Source organism: Bos taurus, unplaced genomic scaffold, assembly GCF_002263795.3.
Source record: "Bos taurus isolate L1 Dominette 01449 registration number 42190680 breed Hereford unplaced genomic scaffold, ARS-UCD2.0 Super-Scaffold_1723_ScbfJmS_2085, whole genome shotgun sequence".
NCBI classification, from domain to species: Eukaryota; Metazoa; Chordata; class Mammalia; order Artiodactyla; family Bovidae; genus Bos; species Bos taurus.
The window spans coordinates 5,642,871-5,652,975 of record NW_020192292.1 but is presented as its reverse complement, the minus strand read 5'-3'; the positions used below and the strand labels follow the sequence as shown (position 1 = coordinate 5,652,975).

At 40.9% G+C, this 10,105-nt stretch overlaps 1 pseudogene; it reads left to right on the top strand.

Annotated features, from left to right (window-relative positions):
• Positions 1 to 8,700: 8,700 nt before the first annotated feature.
• On the top strand, positions 8,701 to 9,317 carry LOC112445834 (RNA polymerase II subunit A C-terminal domain phosphatase SSU72-like; annotated as a pseudogene).
• The last annotated feature ends 788 nt before the right edge of the window (positions 9,318 to 10,105 follow it).

Here is a 10,105-nt window from a genome sequence, read left to right as displayed (position 1 = left end):
GAACCATACATTTAAGATAGTTCACAGTTTACATGCACTTGAATCAAATACTAAAAACAACACAAGCAAAATGATGTGCTTTACATTTTAGTCCTGTATTGTTCTGTAAAAGTGCATATTAAAGTTTCAGAGATGCCTCCTGCTTTTTAAATAAGGATCACCAAGGGTCTGGCAAGTGGGCAGCTGGATCCTACTAGAAAACAATGTCATCCTTGTTGAATCAATGCACTTGAATTGAAGCTGTGTCCCCAGGGCCAGTCACCATCACACTGTCCTATCCTTTTGTAGCACAAGAAATCGATTCCCCAGAACAGCTCAGGTGCAGCGGTACAGGAAAAACAATCCTGCCATTCCACACAACCCCACCTCTTCAAATCTGCACATTTCAGAAAGACCATTCTTTCTCCTCTTCCATGTCATCAAATCAACACCCCTGTGCCAGACACTGTTTTCTTCATGGGCTGAACTCCTCCTCTGATACTTCTGGGCAGACCTCACAGGCACAATTTGTTACCTGGCCAAGTGACCTCACAACCTTCCAGGCTTTGAGTTCTCAGAGTTGTCAAAAGATCAGGTCAGGGTCCTGAGTAAAAATGGAATTTTTCTCCTCCCGGGTTCCCAGGTGAGAATCAGAGTCCAGATTCTTTTTCACCTCTGAAGGAGTCAGATTGGTGTGGAATCAAATTCATTAATCTTTGTACTTGCCAAAAATGGTGGGTTCTTCCCTTCCCACCATGGTGGGTTCCATTCCCTTTTCTTTTTTGTTCTGGTGAACTTGAAAAACAGATGCTGCTTCAGGTAAATAGTTCAGTATTCACATGAGTGCAAATTACACTTCCATACCATTGCATTTATTCCAGTGATTGCACTGATTGTGTTGACCATGTGATAATTAGGCCACATTCAGATCACAAAAGGGCTTCCTTGATAGCACAGTTGGTAAAGAACCCACCTGCAATGTGGGAGACCTAGGTTCGATCCCTGGCTTGGAAGATCTCCTGGAGAAGGGAAAGGCTACCTACTCCAGTATTCTGGCCTGGGGAATTCCATGGACTATATAGTTCATGGAGTTGCAGAGAGTTGGATATGACTGAGCGACTTTCACTTTCCCTTTCAGATCACAAATCCCATTCTACACACTTTGGGTTTTCTAATCCAGAATGCACTAATGGCCTATAGAGTGCTTTGGTATTAGGTGACCAGAAAAGTGTAATGTTCTTTCTACTGGGGAGGTGATAATGAAGGATAGTGGGCTGCAGTCCATAGGGTCACAAAGAGCTGGACATGACTTAGTGACTGAACAACAAGAATAACAAAATAGTCATCAGAGAGCACTTTTTCTTACGAGGAATGTTTGCTTGTCATTATAGATTCAAGCTATGTAAATGAAGGTATTGGGTTGGCCAAACTGTTTTTCCATAACATCTTATGGAAAAAATGTGAATGAGTTTTTTGGCCAACCTTATAACTGGAGAAGATACATACATACCCATTTGCCGTTGTTTTGGGATAGGTAATTTAATATTCAGGTATGTACCTGTTTAACATGAAGTTATCCATTACAAATTCATGGGGGACATTTGCCAGAAGAGGAAGTCAGATTCAGCCTGTGGCCAAATTGAGAGCCTTTCTTTCTCATCCATTCTCTCTGATTTCAGTTCTTTCTTCCATTTAACCGTATGAGCACCTCAGTCAACTCTGAGCCAGGTGAAGAGTGTGCAGTCAAATATGTTGACTGAGGGATGGACTGGGCAAATGTTACCTTCCCTGTAACGGACCTGTGGGCATTTAAAAAGAGGACTGCATGGAGAGAGCTATCCTTAATGGGAAGTAACAATGTCCTGATGATGGCTTTTGAGGTACTAGCAGGTAACTGCTGCTTCTGCCCCTGATGAAGGCTGTCCCTAGACAAGGAGTAATTGCCAGTGAGTGACTAGGTGAACTGGGAATAGCACCCCTTGAGCTACCAGTGGAATTAGGCAGTGTCTGTTGGAAGAGGGCCACTGTTCTGACAGGTGGGGGCAGAGGAGCAGAGGAGTAAGGCAGAGTGGGAAGGTAAAGTCTGGGGAACAGGAGGGATTTAGGAGAGATTGAATCCAAGTCCTCTATCTACTTCCTCCATCTAACAGATGGCAGTAGTGATGCTCTTGGAGCTTCCCATCTAGTCAAGAAGACAGACCTCAATCAGATGCTTCATGCATTCACCAAAGAGGTATTGAACTTACTACGTAACAAACATGGTGGGTGCTATGAAGAAAAAGTACATTGTTTTGAGAGACCTGACCTCACCTGGAGTGTTGGTGAAATCCATGATGGAATTTCACAACCCAAAAGAAGTGAGACTTGAGGTGAGATATCAGAAATGAATATGAAGAATGAAGAGCTATTTAGGCAAGGGTGTATAAAAGGAACCTTCCCCAAAGATGGATGAGCAGGTATAAGGAGATAATCCAGTAGGTTCTAGTACATTACCTGAAGGCCAGCATGTCTGAAGCAGAGCACATGATGGAGGAGTGAGTAAAGCTGAGACTGAAGAGATAGGAAGGGGCAGCCCCTTCCAGGCCTACCTGTTCATGGTAAAAAAAAAAAAAAAAGAAAGTGTTGAAACATTTTTGTAATAACAATGTTAAGCCATTAGCAGGTTTTCAGTAAGATATGTTTTAATTAGCTGACTCCAGCTATAAGGAGGTGAAGAATGGATCAAAGCAGGAGCCCCACTGGAGGTAGTGGGAGTCTTTAGGAGGCTGCCGTAGTGGACTAGACCAGGCACAGCTGACTTAGACTGGGATGGAAGCAGTGGAAGAGAAAAATGGATGTACTGTGTGACCTTGGGCAGGTCTTCACCTCTCTGAACCTAAACAGGCTTATTTTCCTTCAGGTTGGGCCTGTCATATCTAGTGATTTAAGAGCATGCTTTGCTCGCTCACATCATCTGCCTGCTATAATCTCTCTTGAGATGGCAACTATTCAACAAAACATTCGTCCACATTTGATATCTGAGGGAAAGACAGAAGCTAGCTTTGAATTCTTTAGAATTGTATTTATTGCAATTCCTTAACGTTGGTGGGCTGGATGAGTTGTACATTTTGGTGATACAGGTGACTTTTAAATGAACGAAGAAACACTGCCACACCTGTTATTCCTCTGATCCTAAAGTACTAAACAAAAGGACTAACACATGTCTTCCCTGTATTCAGCAGTAATTAAATACAGCTACACTTATTTAGGAAACTGATAACAGTAGAGAAATGTAGTGTCAGCTATCTGGAAAAGAGACAGTCCAAGGACTACCTTTTGTTCTTAGAGTTAAAAACACTTCCAAACAAAACTGAAAAGAAAATGCCTTTCAGGGTTATGATATCTTTCCTCCAAGCCTTTGAAACTTGGCAAACATTTCTTGCCAGCTCATCACACTAAGCTCTGTTGTAAACTTACATAAAACTTACACAAGCTTCATTCAGTAGGGAACAAATCAGTCTGTGAGTAAGTTTTGATTCTAGGTGTTCCAGCAACATTCCTGGTGAGAGTAGGAAAACATCGAAACTAGATGCCTGAACCTTTTTTATTTTTTATTTATTTATTTTTTAACTTTACAATATTGTATTGGTTTTGCCATACATCAACATGCATCTGCCATGGGTATACATGTGTTCCCCATCCTGGGCATACACACTGAGGAAACCAGAATTGAAAGAGACACACGCCTAAACCTTTCAAATGGCTTGGTTCCATGTGATTGACCTTTGTTGTAGCTAAGGTTCTCTGGACAGTACTTTGTCCTAGACATCTTTGGTGATGGCAATGATGGGGAGCTAGCAAGTGAACAGGAGATGGCAAGAGTGAACACTGACATTTTAGGAATTAGTAAACTAAAATTGACTGGAATCGTCGAATTTATTTCAGATGACCATTGTATCTACTACTGTGGGCAAAAACTTAGAAGAAATGGAGTAGCCCTCATAGTCAACCAAGAGTCCAAAATGCAGTACTTGGGTGCAATCTCAAAACAGCAGAATGAGCTCTTTTTGTTTCCAAGGCAAACCATTCAATATCACAGTAATCCAAGTCTATGCCCCAACCACTAATGCCCAAGAAGCTGAAGTTGAACAGTTCTATGAAGACCTATAAGTCCTTCTAGAACTAACACCTGCCAAAGATGTCCTTTTCATCATAGAGGACTGGAATGCAAAAGTAGGAAGTCAAGAGATACCTGGAGTAAAAGGCAAATTTGGCCTTGGAGTACAAAATGAAGCAGGGCAAAGGCTAACAGAGTTTTGCCAAGAGAATGCACTGGTCATAGCAAACACCCTCTTCCAACAACACAAGAGATGACTCTACACATGGACATCACCAGATGGTCAATACCAAAATTAGATTGATTATATTCTTTGCAGCCAAAGATGGAAAAGCTCTATACAGTCAGCAAAAACAAGATCAGGAGCTGACTGTGGCTCAGAACATGAACTTCTTAATGTAAAATTCAGACTTAAATTGAAGAAAGTAGGGAAAACCACTAGACCATTCAGGTATGATCTAAATCAAATCCCTTATGATTATACAGTGGAAGTGACAAATAGATTCGAGGGATTAGATCTGATAGAGTGCCATTGTACAAGAAACACTGTACAGGAGGCAGTGATCAAGACCATCCCCCCAAAAAATAAAGGCAAAAAGGCAAAATGGCTGTCTGAGGAGGCCTTAGAAATAGCTGAGAAAAGAAGAGAATCTAAAGGCAAAGGAGCAAAGGAAAGATTACCCATGTGAATGCAGAGTTCCAAAGAATAGCAAGGAGAAATAAGAAAGCCATCTCCAGTGATCAGTGCAAAGAAATAGAGAACAACAGAAGGGGAAAGACTAGACATTTCTTCAAGATGTCCATATGTTTTTCAAGTCAGGAGCAAGACTGACAAGGATATCTGTAGTCACTGTTCTTATTCAGCTTTATAAATGAGATCTTAACCATCTCATTGGGAAAGAAAAATATAAGGGTTGAAAACATTTTTATTTTCACAGATGGGATGATTGTCTACACAGATAATGTACTAAAATATGTAGACAAATGAGTATAACTAAATGGTTTTTCCTGTGGTCATGTATGGATGTAAGAGTTGGACTGTGAAGAAAGCTGAGCGCCAAAGAATTGATGCCTTTGAACTGTGCTGTTGGAGAAGACTCTTGAGAGTCCCTTGGACTGCAAGGAGATCCAACCAGTCCATTCTGAAGGAGATCAGCCCTGGGATTTCTTTGGAAGGAATGATGCTAAAGCTGAAACTCCAGTACTTTGGCTACCTCATGCAAAGAGCTGACTCATTGGAAAAGACTCTGCTGCTGGGAGGGATTGGGGCAGGAGGAGAAAGGGATGACAGAGGATGAGATGGCTGGATGGCATCACTGACTCATGGGACGTAAGTCTAAGTGAACTCTGGGAGTTGGTGATGGACAGGGAGGCCTGGCGTGCTGCGATTCATGGGGTCAGAAAGAGTCGGACACGACTGAGCGACTGAACTGAACTGAAATGAATATATGGTTCCACGAGGTTTCTGGGTATAGGCTCAATATATAAAAATCAATAGTGATCCTCTTCAACAGGAAGAATCAAGGAGAAAATGTTATAAAGACAAATTCTGACAACCAACATGGCACCCAATATTGGTATCTCTTTTCCCATGTTTCACTCGTTTCAGGTCCTATGTTGTTTTTGTAAGGTTTGCCCCTCTGCCCCCAGTAATGTTTGGATCAAGAAGTTTGTTCTTCCTTTCTTCTAGGCCCTTTAAAAAGAAATCAACTAATTTAGACCAAAGAACAAGTGAAGAGGAGACAGGATCATTGGGAAGAATTTAGAGAATACTCCTATCCAGTGGTTTCTCTTACAGGTCCATAGTGACTCTGCTATAGCTACTGCTTCTGTACCAGCTTATTCAAAATTCAGTTTGTTCCTATCTCTAAGTAAAGGACTTGACAGCTCATTATAGATGTACTCCCTCAACTTGAGTGTATTCAAGCAAGAAATCTATCAAGTTACTTTCTTTTTATTACTACAATGGACTACTACTCACCATATAAACCAAAATAATGTCATTTGCAACAACATGGATGCAACTAGAGATTATCATACGAAGTGAACTGAGTCAGAAAGAGAAAGACATACCATGTGATGTCACTTATATGTGGAATGTAGAGTATGACACAGGTGAACCTATCTATAAAACAGGAACAGACTCAAGGACATAGAGATCAGACTTGAGGTTGCCAAGGAGGAGGAGGGGAGAAGGATGGACTCGGCATTTGTGGTTGGTAAGTATACACTATTACATGTAGAACTGGTAAATAAGAAGGTTCTGCTGTATAATACAGAGAACTTCATCCATTCTCCTGAGATAAATCATAATGGAAAAGAATATTTTAAATATATATATTTATTTATGTAAAACTGAGTTACTTTGCTGTACAGCAGAGATTGGCTCAACATTGTAAATCAATTCTATTTCAATTTTTAACAAAGAAGAAACACTTCATATATATAAAAGAACCTAGATAAAGTATGTTTGCCTGTGTATGTGTGTGTATGCTCTCTAAACTAATAATCCTCTAAGGACAAAAAAACCATGACTTTGAACAAGTATATACCTTAAATGAAAATAAAGGATCAAAACATATTGTAAAGAATAAGAAGAAAAAGCTTTGTATTTATAACTACTATAATGGAGTGAGTCCCTGGTAGGAAAAGTGGAAGCTTTCATAGGAAAACATATCGTTTCTGAAACATGGAAACACTGTCACACTAACTAAAACACAGTCTCTGAACATAATAGGAATTATCCCACTTTGTTTAATGAAAGGACAAACTTGACTCTATTTTAGTGAGCTCAGACTGTCAGCTACTTTCAAGCACATAAGCTCTATTTCCTTAGTTATTTATGTAATTTATGAATAAATACTAGAATTAGAGTTTATTTGCAAGATAAATTGCAAAATTGGAAAGGATAAAAAATTCCATTTACATAGTAGAAAAACCCATAATAAATTTGGAGCTATACCTAATAAAATGTATGTCTTTTAAGGAAATATTATGAGCTTTTATTGAATTCCATAAACAATGAACAAAATTTAAATAATAGAAGATATATACCTTTTAAATTGTTTGGAAGATTCAATATCATACATAAATCAATTCCCCACAAATTAACTTGCAGTTCAGTGCAATTCCAATCAAACTCTCCAACAGTTTTTTTTCCCCTAGAACTTGGCAAACTTGCCCTAAAATCTATGTGGAAAGAGGGTAAAGATTAGTCAAGATTCTCTACAGAAGAAAAACAATATGAGATTAGCTCTATAAGATATTAATAATTGTTATTCACTTATATTACAAAAGTGTGATATTAGTACAAGGACAGACAAGTGTACCAATAGAACAAAATTGAAATTCCAGAAACAAACTCATACATAAATGAGGACTTGGTTTATGACAGAGGAGACATTACAAACCAATAGAATAGTCCTGGGAAAATTGGCTATGTAGATGGTAAAAAAATTCCTACCCTATACTATACAGACAGAGAAGGCAATGACACCCCACTCTGGTACTCTTGCCTGGAAAATCCCATGGACGGAGGAGCCTGATAGGCTGCAGTCCATGGGGTCGCTAAGAGTTGGACACGACTGAGCGACTTCACTTTCACTTTTCACTTTCATGCATTGGAAAAGGAAATGGCAACCCACTCCAGTGTTCTTGCCTGGAGAATCCCAGGGACTGGGGAGCCTGGTGAGCTGCCGTCTCTGGGGTCGCACAGAGTCGGACACGACTGAAGCGACTTAGCAGTAGCAGCAGCAGCAGCAGCATTACTATACAGAAATGTAAACTCAAGATGGATTAAAGATATAAATGTTAAAAGCAAGAATTATTTGATCTTGAAAAAGACAAAGAATACCTTAATGATCTCAAAGTAGGGAAAGGTTTCTTAAAAACACAAAATGGAAACTATACAAGATAGATACATTTGCCTTCATTAAAAGTAAAGACTAGTTTGATGAGGTATATATCACAAAGAAAATTTTAAATAATGAGCCACACGTTGGTGGGAGCTATTTTTAGCTCTTATAAATAAGGAAGGATTAACATCTAGAAGGAGAGGGGGCATTAATATCTAGAGGAGAAGGGGACGCCAGATGATGAGATGGTTGGATGGCATCACCAACTCGATGGACATGAGTTTGAGTAAGCTCCTGATGGACAGGATGATGGACAGGAAACCCTGGCGTGCTGCAGTCCATGGGGTCGCAATGAGTTGGACACGACTGAGCAACTGAATAGAATATCTAGAATCTGCACTCTAAAATCATTATAAGACAGATATTCATTAGAAAAACATACAAAGGATATGACCAGGCATTTTACAGAGGGATAACCTGATTCAACTGTGGTAGTGGTGGTCGTTTAGTTGCTCAGTCGTGTCTGACTTTTGCAACCCCATGACTGTAGCACCCCTGGCTCCTCTGTCCATGTGATTTCCAAGCCAAGAATACCGCAGTGGCGCTCACCTTGCCACCCAGCAATCTGGGCCTGTGCGAGGAGCCTGCCAGGACAAGTTATACGTGCCCAGGCCATAAGTCCTGACACTCTACTTTGCCGCTGCCGCAGCTTCCACTTCTAGGCGTCAAGGCCACCATCTTGCTTTTATGGAAGCAGCAGGAGTCCAGACGCGAAAGTTCTGAGCTGGGAGTCTTGGTGAGTGAAGCTGCAGTCATGCCGTCTTTGTCACTGCGCCTCACTGTGGTATGCTCGAACAACCAGAACTGGAGCATGGAGGTGCACGACATCCTTAGCAAATGAGGATTCAGTGTCCGGTCCTGAAGAACAGGAACAAACGTGAAGCTTCCAGGACCAGCACGCGACAGGCCAAACGTTTATGATTTCAGAACCACGTGTGACGAGATGTACAAAGACCTTCTTAGGAAAGACAAAGAAATGTATATGCAGAATGGCGTTTTATGGATGCTGGAAAGAATAAGAGTATCAAGCCCAGGCCAGAGAGGTTCCAGGACTGCAAAGATCCTTTTGACCTCATCCTCTCCTGTGAAGAGCGAGTGTATGACCAGGTAGTGGAAGATATGAATTCCGGGGAGCAGGAGACCTGCCAGCCTGTGCATGTGATCAACGTGGACACCCACAAAGAGGCTACGCTGGGAGCATTCCTCATCTGCGACCTGTGCCAGTGCGTCCAGCTCATGGGGGACATGGAGGATGGGATCAGCAAACTGCTGCAGGTGTTCCAGGAAAAGAGCGGCAGAGCTTCCTGCACACCGTCTGCTTCTACTGAGCCCAGCCTGATGCCCGGCCCACAGCCCACATGAAGCCATTTTCTTCAGTTTCCTTTGGTAGTACTTTTTCCTTCCTGATACTTGTTTTTACCTTTAGGTATTCTGCTGGTGGACATTAGCAATACCCAGTAAATGGTACTGTATGCAGTGAGAAGATACAGAAATGCCAGATCACAAAACAAACGTTTTTCCCATCCCTCTTTCCCTTATGAGTAGAATCTTGACTGTGGTTTTTTTTTTTTTTTCTTTAACCAAAAAAGATAAAACGGTTGATAGCACATTTCCCCCAAGACATCTGCCTCTCACTGAACGTCCCTTTTCCAGCTTCCCTAACTGCTTATAATGTAAGAATTCCTGAATAAAGCAACAGGATCCACTTTTGTAAAGGATCCTGCCATTGGCCAATAAATAGATGTGGGATGGTCATTAGTAATAATATTACCAAAAGGAATACTGGCGTGGGGTTGTCATTTTCTTCTCCAAGGGATCTTCTTGACCCAGGTATCAAACCTGGATCTCCTACATTGCAGGTGGATTCCTTACCGGCTGATCCACAAATGAGAAAAGGTTCTCAACCTCTCAAGTAATGAGGAAAAGGTAAGTTAAACTCAACATAACTTTCACAAGGGTCAAATTAGCAAACATAAAAGACATTGACCCTTGTCTTTCACAAGGGAGGGTCAAATTAGCAAAAATTAAAAAGCATGATCATGCCAAGTGGTCATTCCACAGAAAGATGCAGGGAACTTGAAGTTCTGGTGGGAATATAATTGTATACAGCTCCTTT